This window comes from Podarcis pityusensis, assembly GCF_964106645.2.
Source record: "Podarcis pityusensis genome assembly, chromosome: 1".
Taxonomy (NCBI): domain Eukaryota; kingdom Metazoa; phylum Chordata; class Lepidosauria; order Squamata; family Lacertidae; genus Podarcis; species Podarcis pityusensis.
The window spans coordinates 42,709,612-42,724,530 of NC_138028.1; the positions used below are offsets into that span (position 1 = coordinate 42,709,612).

A 14,919-nucleotide genomic window follows, 5' to 3' on the forward strand; every position below is an offset into this window, starting at 1 on the left:
TTTAACCTCAGGTACCACTGTACATTGGAATACCTTCTTTGGAAGTTTTAAGCAGAGGCTAGATGACCATCTGTCAGGGATTCTTTAGCTGTCATTCCTGCATTGCAGGGGGTTGGACTAGATGACCCTTCGGGTCCCTTCCAACTTTGCAATTCTAGGATGCTGTTGCTGCCAGCTCCTTCCTAGAGCAAAGGTTTGAGATGCATTTGTATGTGTGTGTGCTTCCTGTTAACACAGAGCACAAGGAATGTCACCCAAAGCAAAACATTTTCCTAGTAAAATTTCTCAGAGGGTTCTGCAGCTCCTTTTATTAACATCCATTCCTTGCTTGCATCCTCGCTGTCTGAACACCAGTTTATAGCTTTTGTAATATGCAAGCCCAACTGTCAGATGATAAGCTCATCCCTCATTGAGTCTTCTCTCAGTAATATGGCATTTGACACATGCTTTTGTGTCATACCTGGTCTCCTCTGTGCCACCTGGATTGCTGGATCGGTGCCCTCCTTGCCTGGATTGGTGCCTTCCCTGCCTCCTGTGCAGTTCTGGAATGCAGCTGAATGCTCGGCACTTAAACCTTTTAAGTGCTAATTGCTTAGTAATGAAATATTTAATTGCCAAGCAATTAACTTTTACAGGAAAGTGGCTGGTAGAAACTGTCTGTTCTGATGGAGGTGTTTAATAACTTGAGGTTCTCATAACCTGGCCTTACCTGTCCAAAAACGTGTGTGCTTGAATAAGAGACACGATGGGCAAAACGTCAGTTTTGGAGCATAGTATAGTAGGGATTCATTTTAAAATGGCATTTTCCAGTTTTGATTTTAGTAACTTTTAGGCCACTGTGTCATTCAATCACGGTCGTCGAGAGTGCTAAACTTTTGCTTGTGACTTTCATATGTAGAAAACCTGTGGTCTACTGCTGTGCATGCACAGGAGTCTGGAGACAATTTCAAGATACCTTCTCCACGGCAAAGTTTTTGGAGCTGGAGGAGAAGAGCAAGGGGTTGATTTGGTGCTGGCTGGCAGAAGTGTCATCTACAACCTTTCTCTCTAGCTTGCAGGTAGAGAAACGGGCAAGGATACTTCCACTCCCTACACCAGTGTTTCTCAAATTTGGGTTCCCTACATTAAGCCGACAAAGATCACAACTATGGAAACCACCACCTGTCTGTCCCCACCTCCAAGGTAGAAGCTGAGACTCTTCTTGTCCTCGCCAGAAAGTGAGGAAAGACTTTCCATGAGGAGTAGAAGCAGGACCTCTTGATAATGTCTATTTCACTTATTTTTTAATAGAAATGTTAAACATAAAACCATGCAATAAAACTTTTAAGACCGGAAATCAGCTGACTATTGTGGAAAGATGTTTTCTCAGTTGCCTGCGTAAGCCTGGCAGAATAGAGAGAATAATGTTGCACTGCAGTCATGCTAGTTGCATTTCTAGCGCGGGAACAGCCGACATGATTCCCTTCGTAAGTTGTCCCCAGTGGTTCACCATAGTACACCTGCTCATGGGGGATTTGCTGGTGCTTTTGAGAGATGGGTCTTGCTTGGGTCATGTATTTCTTTGGTAGGATGACGTCCCTCCTGCCTAGTCTTTCAATGGCAAGCCTTGACTGCAAGGGTAAGAATGCAGAGTTTGAAAATGTGATTGGGATGTAGAAAATCATCTCCAGAGCAGTATAATCAGAAAGCTGGGGTTCCTTCAGAGTTCTGTGATTCTGCATGCACTTGGGTGACTTAAAAGCTTCTGGTTCCAGTTAGTTTTAAGCAAGTGAACTGTGGACAGGATTGTAGCCTTGACGTTCACAATACCTGCAGGTACACTCTTCAGAGTATTCTATAAATAGCACCACACTACTTTCGATTCATTCCAAAATGCAGACTCTTGTGTTTGTTACATTTTTCAGATTGCAGCTGGCAATATGACATTTCAGGTAGTTAGATGGAAGGAGTGGAATCCAAAGAGAAGCAAAGCAAAAACTCACTCATTTCTCAGAGCTGTTCGTAATATTTTACCTAGGATTATTGTTGGCATCCGTCTGTCTTGGGAGACAGTAGAAGAGTGTGCCTTTGGGAGTAAAGTCAAACAGTTGGAGAGTTACAGCGCCTGTTGTGGCTGTAGAGACTGATAAAGGAGAGACATGTTTTATTGCAGCTGGGGCAGATGAAGGCATCTAGTTGTGCTGCTACAGGTGCACCACAGCGCTTCTCTCTGTGATTCCTCCCAGTGGTCATTCTTCCTCTGGTCACTGCTACAGATACACGACCTGACTGTCTTTCATGAGGCAATGAGATAATCTGCAAGTGATTCCCATTTGGTGGGGTTAATATATAAGCTATAATTTGAATGATTAGCATTTAAGTAGCACTTCTAAAATGTTCAGCACTCTTCACCTTTGTTTCCTGCAATCCTTAACAACAGCCTTGCAAGGTATTATCACTGTGCTGATTTATTCATTTTAAAAATCTCTTAATCTAGGAAGGACAAGTTTCAGTAATCATTTCAATATATTTGTCTGTGAATGAATGCAAAAGTATGAAGAAAAAGTTGTTCTTTCTTCGTTCCTAGCTATTGTGGTACATGTATGAATCGGAGGCCTTTCTACCTCGGTGTGTGAGAAAAGGACAAAATCTTTTCCAGGCCCCTTTAAAAAGCTGCTGTTTGAGAGAAAAAGTTGCATATCCAGTTAATTGGGGATATTATTTTAGTTTATTGGTCTTGCCAGTAAGTTATGTAATGTTGGAATCCTATTCCTGAGAATAAGCCCCACTGAACACAATAGGATTGGCTTCCAGTAACCACGCTTAAAATCAGGCCTATTACAGTGGTACCTCTGTTTACGAACTTAATTCGTTCTGGAGGCCCGTTCTTAACCTGAAACTGTTCTTAACCTGGCGCGCTTTCGCTAATGGGGCCGCCAGTGCGCAACTTCCGTTTACATACCAGGGCAAAGTTCGCTACCAGGAGCATCTACTTCCGGGTTAGGAGCTCGTTACCAGAAGCGTTTGTAAGGAGGACGGTACATAACCCGAGGTCCACTGTACAGGGTTTCATCCAAAGTCGTTTAATTTCCTCTCCTTCCCCTGCAGCCCCCCACATCATCTTCAATGGGCACACAGGATGGGAGCTGGAAAGGAGAGGAAAGTTCGTTTCTTCTAGTGCAAGTCTCTTGTGCTAGTAAAACGTTGGAGACGGCCCACCACGAATACAGACATGTCACAAATGTCATATTTCGAGGTGTACACAATTGTAGACGCTATAATAACACGTGAGAATCTTCCTTTTTCATTAAGTGTTATGTCTCACAGCGACCATATATTTTGGTCTTGGATATGATTAAGCTTCTGTAGAATTACAAATGGTTAAAAGGAACCACTGGGTCATATGGTTTAACGTCCTGCAATTCAGCCTGTATGTAATGTGTGTACAGCAGTCTTCGCATTTTTCTCTTGAGAAGTCTCACAGTTCTCTGGAACACAGTGTGAATACTGCTGGTTTAGCTAGTGGGGGAAAAGAGATGGTCCGTCCCCCCTGAACGCTGATTGAAATAAAATCTCTGACTTCTAAACAAAAGGGCAAGAATTCTGTGCAGTACTTTTTACCTACGATGCGGGGAGTGATCATTCAAAATAGCTGGATTAAAAACAAAACTGAGAATGAATTTCTGGATGGAGTAGAATCTGTCACTTAATACAAGAAATGGGAAGACTAAATACATGTGTTAATATTTATAACTGTAAGACTCTTTGTCGCTTGAGTTTGGTTTTAGATGTAAGCTGTCAATATTTTGCTATCCGCACAGTTAGGAGCAGTGCCAGCCTTTCTGTCAAATGACACACGTGGCATTTCATCAAGTCTAGTCATCTGTTTTTAGCATGAAGAATGCCACTCACAACTTGGATGAAACAGAACCATCAAGAGTGTCTTGGCACAGTTTTTATAGTAGCAAGATTTTCGTCCCCAAAGTATACTAGACACCACTGTTGTTGCTCTTTGAATGAATTGTTTAATTCTGCTATGAAGCTGAATGTAAATTTCACATCACTTGGTGTTTTTATCCCAAGTTGCATGGAAATTGGTTTTCATTGCATTTACCTTGATTTTTCTCCCTTACATTTCCTAGGATTACCGTATTTTTCGCCCTATAGGATGCACTTTTTCCCCTCCAAAAATGAAGGGGAAATGTGTCCTATGGGGCGAATGCAGGCTTTTGCTGAAGCCTGGAGAGCGAGAGGGGTCGGTGCGCACCAACCCCTCTCGCTCTCCATGCTTCAGGAAGCTATTGGCAAGCCTTGGGAGCCCGCGGGAGTTCCTGCCGGTCTCCCAAGGCTTGCGGAGAGCTGCCTGCATTCCGAAGCCTGGGGCACGCTGAGAAGCGCGCTCCGGACTTTGGGCAGCTCTCTGCAAGCTGTGGGAGCCTCGCGCGAAGCTGTGCTGGTCTCCCAAGGCTTGCGGAGAGCTGCCTGCATCCCGAAGCCCGGGGCGCGCTGAGTAGCGCGCCCTGGGCTTCGGGCAGATATCCGCAAGCCTGGGGAGACCGGCGCGACTTTCCGCCGGGCTCCCTAGGCTTGCGGATAGCAGCCTGTTCTGGGGGCTGGGGTCGGGGGAAGCTAGGGCTTCCCCCGCCCCAGCCCCACGCCTGGGGGGGAAATTTTTTTTTCTTTATTCCCCCCAAAAAAACTAGGTGTGCCCTATGGGGCGAAAAATACGGTATGTCCATCAGGCTTTGTAACAAGCTTCAATTTCTAAGTGTCTTTGGCAGTCATACTACATGGAAACTTACACATGGCCTGCTCTTAATCTATAATCCTTGATAATTTGGGGGAAGATCCGATAGATTATTCTGCTCTTACCATAAATGCTTCATGTATAGGTTTAGCCTGAAGCATTCCAGTATCATCAAGGAATAGGAACAGTTGCTCAAGTAGTGAAGGACTCCTGCCAATCCAGAGTTCTGATGAGTAACTATCATATTTGCAATAAAATGTATCATACTGTGTTCACAGTGTGCATCCATAGCTTTTCTTTTCTGATTTGCTTTCAACACAAAATGAGTGGAGTTTGTATTAAATGATCTTCCCCACAGGTGTTCAAACGGGACCCTTTGGTAGTTCCCTCACCCCCAAAAGCTCAGGTGGGGGGTGTTCTGGGAGAGGGCCTTCTTCGTGGTAGCCCCATTGTGGTACTACCTCCTCACAGAGATGTGTCTGGCATCTTCATTGTACAGCTTTTGGCAAATGCTGCAGACACACTTCTTTACCCCGGCTTTTGACACCAGGGGTGTCAGGACTTACCTTATTTCTGTGATTGTAAGTTGTTCTAAACTGTTTTTAATGTTTTGTTTTAATTGTAACCTGCCCTGGGACCTTAGAGTGAAGGGCAGGTGATAAATTATAATAATAACAACAAGTAGATTGATAGTTTTACTCATTTTTCGCAGAATCATTTATTGTGTTCAAGTGGCTAGATTCAACAGGGAGTGCATCACAAGGTGTCATAGGAAACAGTTGAGTTGCTTACAGGTAAATATTTGCCTTTTTAGAGGCTTTGGGTTTGTGTCATTTTTAAGTTGTGATGCTGCTTATTATTTTACATATTTTATGAGAATTATTTTTAATGTTCTTGCTTATATGTGTTTCATATTGCTTATCTTGTTGTAAACAATTACTGTGACCAGTTTTGGTGAAGGGCTGTGTATCTTTTTTAAAATTTTATTTCAGTTTGTATGCATGCCCAAAGCGACTCGCAACACAACAAAAATGCAATTTAGTACATCCTTACAATCACACTTGAATACTAGTTCCTTTGAGAACATAATGACAATCCAAACAACTCACTTTGCTAATATAAATGTTACGACATTTTAAATTATTATAAAACAAGCCATTAATCATTAACACATCAATTTTTATCAAGGACATATTACATACTATCAATAAAACCAGCGGACACTGCCTGTTAGTACTATATCAAATGATTTAAAGGTAACAAAGTGTGGAATTCTTTTTTTGAAGGCTAAAAATTAAAGTGCACACAGTCCCTATCAGTTTGGTCCTATTTTATGAAATGCATAGCAGTTAATAAATTTGGACTAGAAAATGCCTAAAGAGTCTAAAAGTTAAAGTACTTCATAGCAGCTCGATCATATACCATAAGTCTCTTAATACTCCTCACAGGGAGCTGCCCTCCTGCCAGCACTAAATGGCTTCAATCACCTCCTCCATTCTGTCCTCTCTAGGGCTGGGCAATATCTGGTTTTCAACTTCGCGATACATCACCAGCTAAATAGCACAATATAATGGTAGATCACAGTATCTGAAATAAGGATGGAGCTATATAGAGGCGTTGGCTGGCTTCACGGTTTGCCCCACATTGTGATTTTTGCATAGTGCACACATTGTGATTTGCAATATATTGCCAGGTCAAAAACGATGAAACCGATAACATGATATGGACTTCAAAACCAGTTTTGGATGATAGATTGATATATTGCCCAGCCCTAGTCCTCTCACTGCTGATTCCTGTTGAAGGCATCAGGTATGCACCCTAGGTTTTTGTGGTTACAAGAAACCAACCTGCTTCTCCCATGGGGAGACCCTACACAACACCCCTCCTTTCCCTGCCTCCCCTGCAGAGAGGGGAATCTATGCCAATACAGTGGTACCTCAGGTTACAGACGCTTCAGCTTACAGACTCCGCTAACCCACAAATAGTACCTCGGGTTAAGAACTTTGCTTCAGGATGAGAAGAGAAATCGTGCGGCAGCAGCGGGAGGCCCCATTAGCTAAAGTGGTACCTCAGGTTAAGAACGGACCTCCAGAACGGATTAAGTTCTTAACCCGAGGTACCACTGTATAGTAAGGACAGTGCCCCTGCCCCTCACTCCTCCCCCAAGGGATGACCCCGCTGTCCCTTCAGGGGACACCTTCCTTCAACCTGGCATTCTCAGGGAAGTATCTCAGGTGTTGCTGGTCAGGAAACCCCAAGGGTTAGTGTTACTTCCCTGAGCTGCCAAAATGTTCTCACTGCCCTTAAAGCCCTGCCAGTCCTCAGCAGTGCAGATGTTTCAGAAACAGGGAACAAACCATAATAAAAACCACCCGCCACCCCAGCTGAGAAGTTTCAGCCCCCGCTGGCAACTGTCAAGAGCTGCTACTGCTATAAATCATTGAGATTTTGGTGTTTACGCTCTTGTGATCTATACCACACAACTCTGAAGGTCAGGAAGAACATTAGTACTTGTTGTCCTTCCTTGCGGGAAGAATGTGCCTGAAGGATCTCTCGCCCCCTCCGCAGCTTATGCTAAGAAGGAGCAAGGAATAGTTGGGCCTTGCAAAGATCTGTGGGTACTTCAGCCATTTACATAGATTAACACTGGGGGATAATCTATAAAAGCTTCATTTATAGGGCTAGTCAGCTATGGATTTTGTTCGTGGTGTGTTAATATACTTGGACTTAAAACAAAAGGGATAAGTCAAAGTGCATTAACAAACCACAAACAAAATCCATAGCTGGCTAGGTCTATAAATAAACTGTCGCAGTGACTGCACAGCTTTTGCTAAACTGTTGCTCCTTTTCACTTTGGGGTGCTTGGGTGATCAGCTCTGCAGTTGCTCTGTTTGCAAATATCTCAGCTCTCAAATGGCTCCGTTTTCGAATGTTTCAGCTCCCGAACACTGAAAACCCGGAAGTAAATGCTCCAGTTTCCAACGCAGCTTCCGCTTGAGTGCAGAAAGCTCTTGCAACCAGTCGGAAGCCGCGCCTCAGTTGTCGAACGTTTTGGAAGCTGATTGGGCTTCCGGAATGGATTCTGTTCGACAACCGAGCTTTGACTGTACTTTTGCTGCCCCAACAACGGTGTATTTGAAGTGGGACTGAGTAACAGAGCCACGATGCTTCTTGGTCATAGCCAAAGATCTGTGGGGTGGCAACATTTGCCACTGGCAAAAATCTATATTCAGTTCCTGGAATATAAGCTCACTGTGCCTCTGCTGAATAAAGGACTTGGATGTTGCAACAACTTTGAGGCCTGAGGGAAATAGAGGTACAGATGGCATGTGCAGGTGGGAGAGCAACTGCGGATATATGAGAGAGAGAGGACTCAGCAAGTCATGGATATACCTGTCTAGAAGTACGTGCAGCCCTGCTGCTTTGTCTTGAGCTTCTCCAGGCTGTTCTCCGCACAGTGAACTTAACATTGCACAGCTGACAAACTCATTTGCTTGTGTTGTAGTTTTCCATACACTGACTGGAGATGGCCCTTTGGGCTTCCTCTTTTCACACTCTTGCTTCAAAGCATGCATCTTAGAGGCAGTCTGTGTGTACATGTGTCTATGTACGCTTTAAAAGCGGTTATTAAAAACTAAAGGGTGTAATTCAGTATTCATAGAATCAGAGCTGGAAGGATCATCTAGCCCAAATCCCTGCAGTGCGGGAATGTTTTGCCCAACATGGGGCTTGAACTCACGATCTTGAGATTGAGTCTCCTGCTCTACCAATTGAGCTATCCTGTTGCGCTAACACTACTGTTCCACCAGCACAGGCAATGCTGCTTGCCCCATGGAGCGATCTCCCCTCTCCTCCCCCTCTGCGCTGTTCTAGGGTTCCTCCCAACCACCCTGAGTGGATTTGGGGAAGGTGTGGGGAGAGAAGACAGAGGAACGCCTGGTTAGAGTAGCAGGAGTCCTTCCTCTGGCTTCCACATCGCACTGGGTTCGTTCAGTCCAGCCCTATGTGTTGCCTTTTCACATCCATTTCAAGCGGAGTTCAACAACAGTGGGTGTGTTCACATGTGATGCTAATCCAGCTCCTCCTTTGCTTCTCTGCTGGCGAATGCAGGATAAACGAAGCCTTGGCTTCCTGTTAGGTCTAAACCCAGGGATTGCGGGCTTTTTCCTTAACAAGCCACAGTTTCTACCCAGACTTTAGCTCAAATTGGACATGGAACATAAAAATGCAGATTATTCGCCACCCACTTCTGGTTCATGCTCGTCCTCCTCTACATTTGCTACTTTGCAAATCCTCTCTTTGCATTTTCATCCTTCCTTTTTGAACTCTATTTTCCCGCTCCTGAATGCATGTACTCTCATGTGTCTGTTACAGAAGTGAGCAACTTCTTCAGCACCAGATTAGAAATCTGCATATTTTAGATGCCTTTGAGCATGATTTACATATTTTCATGAATGTGACAGATGTTGAAGTATAGTTGGTAGACATATGGCATTTAACCTAAAATATTATTCTGAAATTGTTATCCCCGACTGTGAACAACATGGAATCAGCTGTTATGTCTTCCCTCTTCAGGCATTTCAGAATGCTTCTGCGAAGGAAATTCTCTTCCCACCTCTGCCATCAGGTCATGCCAGATTAGTTCCTTTTTCACTTTTCATATCAATCTCAAACCAGGAGGTTTATAATTGACAATATAGGAACAGAATCTATCATTCATATAGCATTTTTTAAGCACACTAACAAACTGTGAAATCACCACGTGGTTCTAAAATTTGAAACAGTCTGTAGCTTTCTTGAAACTGAAAGAGAATCAAAATCGTACATTGAACATTTGAATAAATTTAACTTTTGCCACATCAAAGGTTGGAAATATGCAGCAGATCCTATGCACCTGCTACATAATTGGGAATATTTATATTTTTTATTTCCCTTTTTTATTGGGGGGGGATTATATACTGCTGGCTGGCATGTACTGTGGGTGCAGAAAGGATTGGCTTGATTGCCTCTGATCTTCATTTGAGGCCCTTTTTTGTGTAGTTCCCCTGTGAGAGGTCTGGAGGGTGGAAACACAAGAATGGGCCTTTTTTGCGGTGGCTCCCTGTTTGAGGAATGCTCTCCCCAGGAAAGCTCACCTGGTGCTTTCATTACATATCTTTAGGTGCCCAGCAAAAACGTTCCTCTTCAACCAGGCCTTGGGCTGATTAATATTCTACAGCCTTTGGGATGTGTTTGGAGGGGTTTTGCTTTATTTTTGTTTTAACTATTTGTTTTGTGCTTTTAGCCTGTATTTTTATCTTGTGAGCTGCCATGAGCTCTTTGGATGAAGGGCGGTATATAAATTTAACAAATAAACAAGTAAATACAATGCTGTGCCCAGAGGCTTTGCAAGTCTTTGGGTCACCTTCATAAGCAACCCCTTTTTATGCTGGGTCAGACTATTTTGTCCGTCTAGCCCTGGACAGTCTCCATTGATGAGCAGAGGTCCTTCCCTCCACCTGCAGCCTGATTCTTTTAATTGGCAGCTCCAGGGATTGAATTGTGGACACTGCGTGCAAATCCATGTGCATCAATAGCTCAGTTGGTTAGAGCATTGCAGGGGGTTGGACTAGATGATTCTTAGGGTCCCTTCCAACTCTAGAATTCTATGGTTTTACCACTAAGGCAGAGGTTTTCAACCTTTTTGAGTCCACGGCTCCCTTGACCAACTACATTCTTTCTGTGCCACCCCTGTGGGGCTCAGGAGCCCAGTTATGTCACCCCTTGCCTGCAGAGCCGGCAGCCCCTCACCCCTTTTTGAGCCCCCTCCCTTGTGGACGGTTCCTTCAGCCTCCTCTCCTCTCCCCTCCTCCCTCCTTGGAAGTCCTCCAGGCAGCTGCCGCCGCCGCCCTTGGTCTCTGAGCTGCCCCAAAGAGAGGTGCCCCTCACACTGCCCCACAGGGGCCTGGGACTTGTCTATGCATACCCAACAGCAAGGGCTGGTGGACCGGCTGGCTGGACTTCCTTGCCCGTTTGCTTGCTTACTCTGAGGCCACTTCAGCTCCTGACAACCAGCTTCCCCTGGCCAGCCGCAGAGACACCATTCGCCTGTGGAGCTTATAGCCAGGGCAGCTGCAACAAACAGCCTTGCAAGCCTTTGTGAGGCAGAGATGCAAGAGGGCATCAGAGGAGGGAGGGAAGGAAAGAAAGAAAGAAAGACAGAGGCCAGTGTTGCCCATGGCCCCCCTGACCTTCATTCAGGGCACCCCAAGGTGCCACGACACACTGGTTGAAAACTGCTGCTCTGAGGTATGATTTCTCCCCAAAGGAACAAGTTTGGATTTTCATGGATTTGGGCGAAGTTCGGTACTGTTCCTAGCTGTTCCTCTCTTGCTTCACTTCACCTTTAATCTGACTATTATTAAATCCTCAGGGTCACTTATCTTCCCATCGGAATAAAGCTTGGTGATTGTGTTATAGCGTCAATGAAAATGTGCTGTTGTCCTTGTGGGTTTTGTGCTTCTGCCAAGCGATTCAAGGCACTACTCACTTGGCCAGAAATTAAGCCTAGCCAGCAGTGCAAAACCCCAAAGGATTTAAATGCTTGCAATTAGAAGTGGGTTCTAAGGGAAGGTGCAAGCCTACCGCAGCAGACTCCTGTGTAAGCGGTGAGCCTGCAACTACTGCCTGCATTCATATGTGCTTGCCTCATGGCCTTAAAATCAAACCTTGCAGCAAAGGCAAGCGCTGGGTTTGATAACAGCTTAGCGTGTCCTGTAATTTACTGTGGAGTGTGATTGCTTGACAGTGATATAATTGCTAGGATGGGGTCTGCACCCGCAGAGATTCAAGGGACCCATATGTTTGCAGCCACCGTATTCAACAAGAAATAAAATTTAAAAAGCTGCTTACTCTGCATACGCTTGCATTTTTGGTCTGACTGAAAAGATTACCAGCAGGTACGCCAATGGTTATGTGATAGCTGGAAAGATCAGCAGCTCTTTTTGGCACAGATTTCTAGAGCTGTGCAGTGAAGAAACTGCCAATTTCAGAAATGGCCCTTATTCATAGCTGTACTTTACTTTGCAAGGGAGGCAAAGACGTTGCTTATTCAAAGTTTTGTGCAATTAGAATGAGAAGCGTGTAGGGAAGGACTTCTGAGAGTTTGGACCTGTAACTTCTTTTTGCATTTTCAGTTAGTTTTTTACAGGATTTTTTATGGACCAGGAGGAGGAGAGACTTCAGTTCCACTGTATAAAATATTTCAGGTGGTACCTCTGGGTTTTATTCTTCGGTGCCCCAGCGACTAGGGTTCCCCGCCATGTTCCCAACCTGTCTTAAACCATATTCTAGGTCAGGGGGTGCAGAAGACAGATAGATTGATTTATTTGCAGTAAATAGTAAGATTTTCTATCTCTGTTGTCAAGCAGCCTAAAAGCTTCCCCCTCCCAAATTAGGCTGACCAGAAAGAGGGGTGGGAGGGAGCAAACGAACCAGGAGTGGATTTGGGTGTGAAAACGGTCTTGTGAGATTACTTCTCGTACTGATCACAAACTCCTTGGCTGGGCATTTCCTAAATTCTTAGCGGAGCCACTATTTTGCACCTGACTCTGATTGGTGGGTGTCAGTGGAAAACAAGTAGAACCTGCAAACCTAGAGCTTGCCCACTCCTGCTCCAGGGCTTTGTGTCACTCTGACGAGGACTGCTCCATCCTGCTCCACTTTCGCCACTTACACACACCGGGCTTTGCCAGATTCAGCTCAAGGTGGGATACTGCGTGAAAGTCGAATTTTGACAGGTGCCAGGAGAAGCTCCCCCTAAAGCCACGAAAGCCCTCGCCAAATTTAACTTGACAGGTTTACTCATGGTGCCTGTATTTATCTACACAGTTACGTCTATACTAATTATATGCCAATTGGTTTTAAACTTGCCTGCCATGGTTTCCTCAAAGGACCCTGGGAATTGGGAGTGAATTCCTCTTCATGCCAAGTGCAGCATTTATGTTTTATAATGATAGTTTGAGTGTTTTGCCACCAGGACGCTGGCAGCTCTCCTTAGCCTCCCTTGCCCAAATCACAATTGCTAGGAGAGAGGGGTTAGATGGCCAGTGTGTTTACTTCTACACTGTTAATGCACTTGATTAAGTGCCAGGTCCGTGGTGTAACTAGATGATGAAACTTGTCTCTGTACTTTTTGACCTGAGACACATAAGTTTGCAATACTGTTCAAAAGGGTAAAGGGAAGTAGACGTAATCTTTATGGCCATGCTAGCATTTACTGGGATCAAAACTCAAGAATTGCTGTATTAGATAAGACCAGTAGCACATTCAAACCAGCATTCTCTCCCCTGCCCCTTATTAGCAGCTGCTATTTGTTCTAATAGCCTAACATATCGCCACCTCCAGAGATTTAAAAGCTATTGAACAATCCTGGTTTGGGTTTGATTAGGGACTTTGAAGATGCTGTCACATAAAATGGACTGCAAATTTCATACCTTAGTCCCAAAACAATTAATTGTCCTGGGGCATGTAAGCCATGTTTTTCAAAGCTATGGAACAAATCGTATCAATATGATGAAGCCTCAGTTTTGATGCAGTGTGTCCCAATAGGTTCCTGTGGAGGTAGTGCAGAATTCAGTCTGCCACTTGATGTATTGGTGCTGTGCTGTCACCATAAAGGTGTGGTTCTTGAAAGCTTTAAATCATATGCAAAGCATTCCAAATTACGGTGGATTGTATCCAGTGCTTGGTGAGGGGAGTTCCCCCTTACTTTGCTCTATTGTGTGCCCCGCCATGTTCTGTGGAGTCTCACCCAACCCTCTGAAGCAGATTTTGAGGATGCATAGAGAACTGGGGGCGGGGGGGGGGGGCCGGCGGGCAAGGAGTCAGTGATGCAACTGCATCCTAATATGGAATTGCAGGGATTTCAAAATAAAAGAAATTCAGCCGGGGAAATGAGTTTGGAAGCATTCCCGCCCCCCCCAAGACAAACAACAGTTAAAAATTTTCTAAACCAAAATATGCTACAGATACTCTTTGCTTGTTTAAACCAATAAATCATAGTTGACCTCACAACATACTTTGTGAACTTGGCTTGTTTCAGCTGGCGATAGTTAAAATTAACCATGGTTTAGGGTTCAAATACAGCACTAAACTGTTGTTAATTGAAACTGGAAGCACAAGGGGGTCATGTCAAAAGAGGGAAGGGGGAGACACAAACTCAAAATTTGAGCATGTAAAAAACCATTGTGTCCAGATTTGGCCGATATGTGCAGAGTAGGAGAAAATAAATTTCATGTTTATTTGCTAAAATGCAGCCTAGAGTTTGGTATTTGTAGAGTTTGGCACATGGTAAATAAGAAATGTGTGTAGGCTTGTCAAGTTGCAATGTTTTGTTTTTTGCCCATTTTAATGGACTTTCATGGTTTAAGAACTGTCTTTCACATTCTGTCATGGGTTCACAGTTTATGGAATTCTTGGTGCAAGTCACTTTAAATGTTCTCCCTCTGTTGAGAAAATGTATTGAATGATCTGCGCCAAGATTGAGATAGCGGAATTGTCCTTCAGCGGAACAGCAACAGGGCTTCAAAATGAGCCACATACTTTTAACAGAAGGAGTTGTCTTTGCCCAGCATTTCTAAAACTTGTTCACCCTTGAGGTCATATTCAAGCAAACAAAGGGTACAACAGCAGCCTAATCTTTCCAAGCCTAAATGTAGGACGTAACCTTGTCACTGGCCTAATATTAGAGGTTATTCTAAGTAAAGGAGGGGGTGGAGAGGAATAGATTTGTTTCACTTGCCATTGACTTCCTCCAGGCAGTCTAAATATTGTACAGTGGTACCTCGGTTTAAGAACTTAATCTGTTTCGGAAGTCCGTTCTTAAACCAAAGCTGTTCTTCAACCGAGGCACGCTTTCCCTAATGAGGCCTCCTGCCACCGGTGCCCTTCCACCGTTCAGATTCCGTCCTTAGACCGAGGTAAAGTTCTCAAACTGGGACACTATTTCCAGTTTTGCAGAGTTTGTAAAACGAATCGTTCTTAAACCGGACTGTTCCTAAACCAAGGTACCACTGTACAGTGGTACCTTGGGTTACATACGCTTCAGGTTACAGACTCCACTAACCCAGAAATATTACCTCGGGTTAAGAACTTTGCTTCAGGATGAGAACAGAAATCGTGCTCCAGTGGCGCGGCAGAAGCGGGAGGCCCCA

General features: G+C 44.4%; 1 protein-coding gene across 1 annotated transcript in view; it reads left to right on the forward strand.

Annotated features, from left to right (window-relative positions):
• BAHD1 (bromo adjacent homology domain containing 1) overlaps positions 1-14,919 on the forward strand; it is a 62,176-nt gene that overhangs the window by 21,361 nt on the left and 25,896 nt on the right. The gene's annotated exons all lie outside the window — the stretch shown is intronic.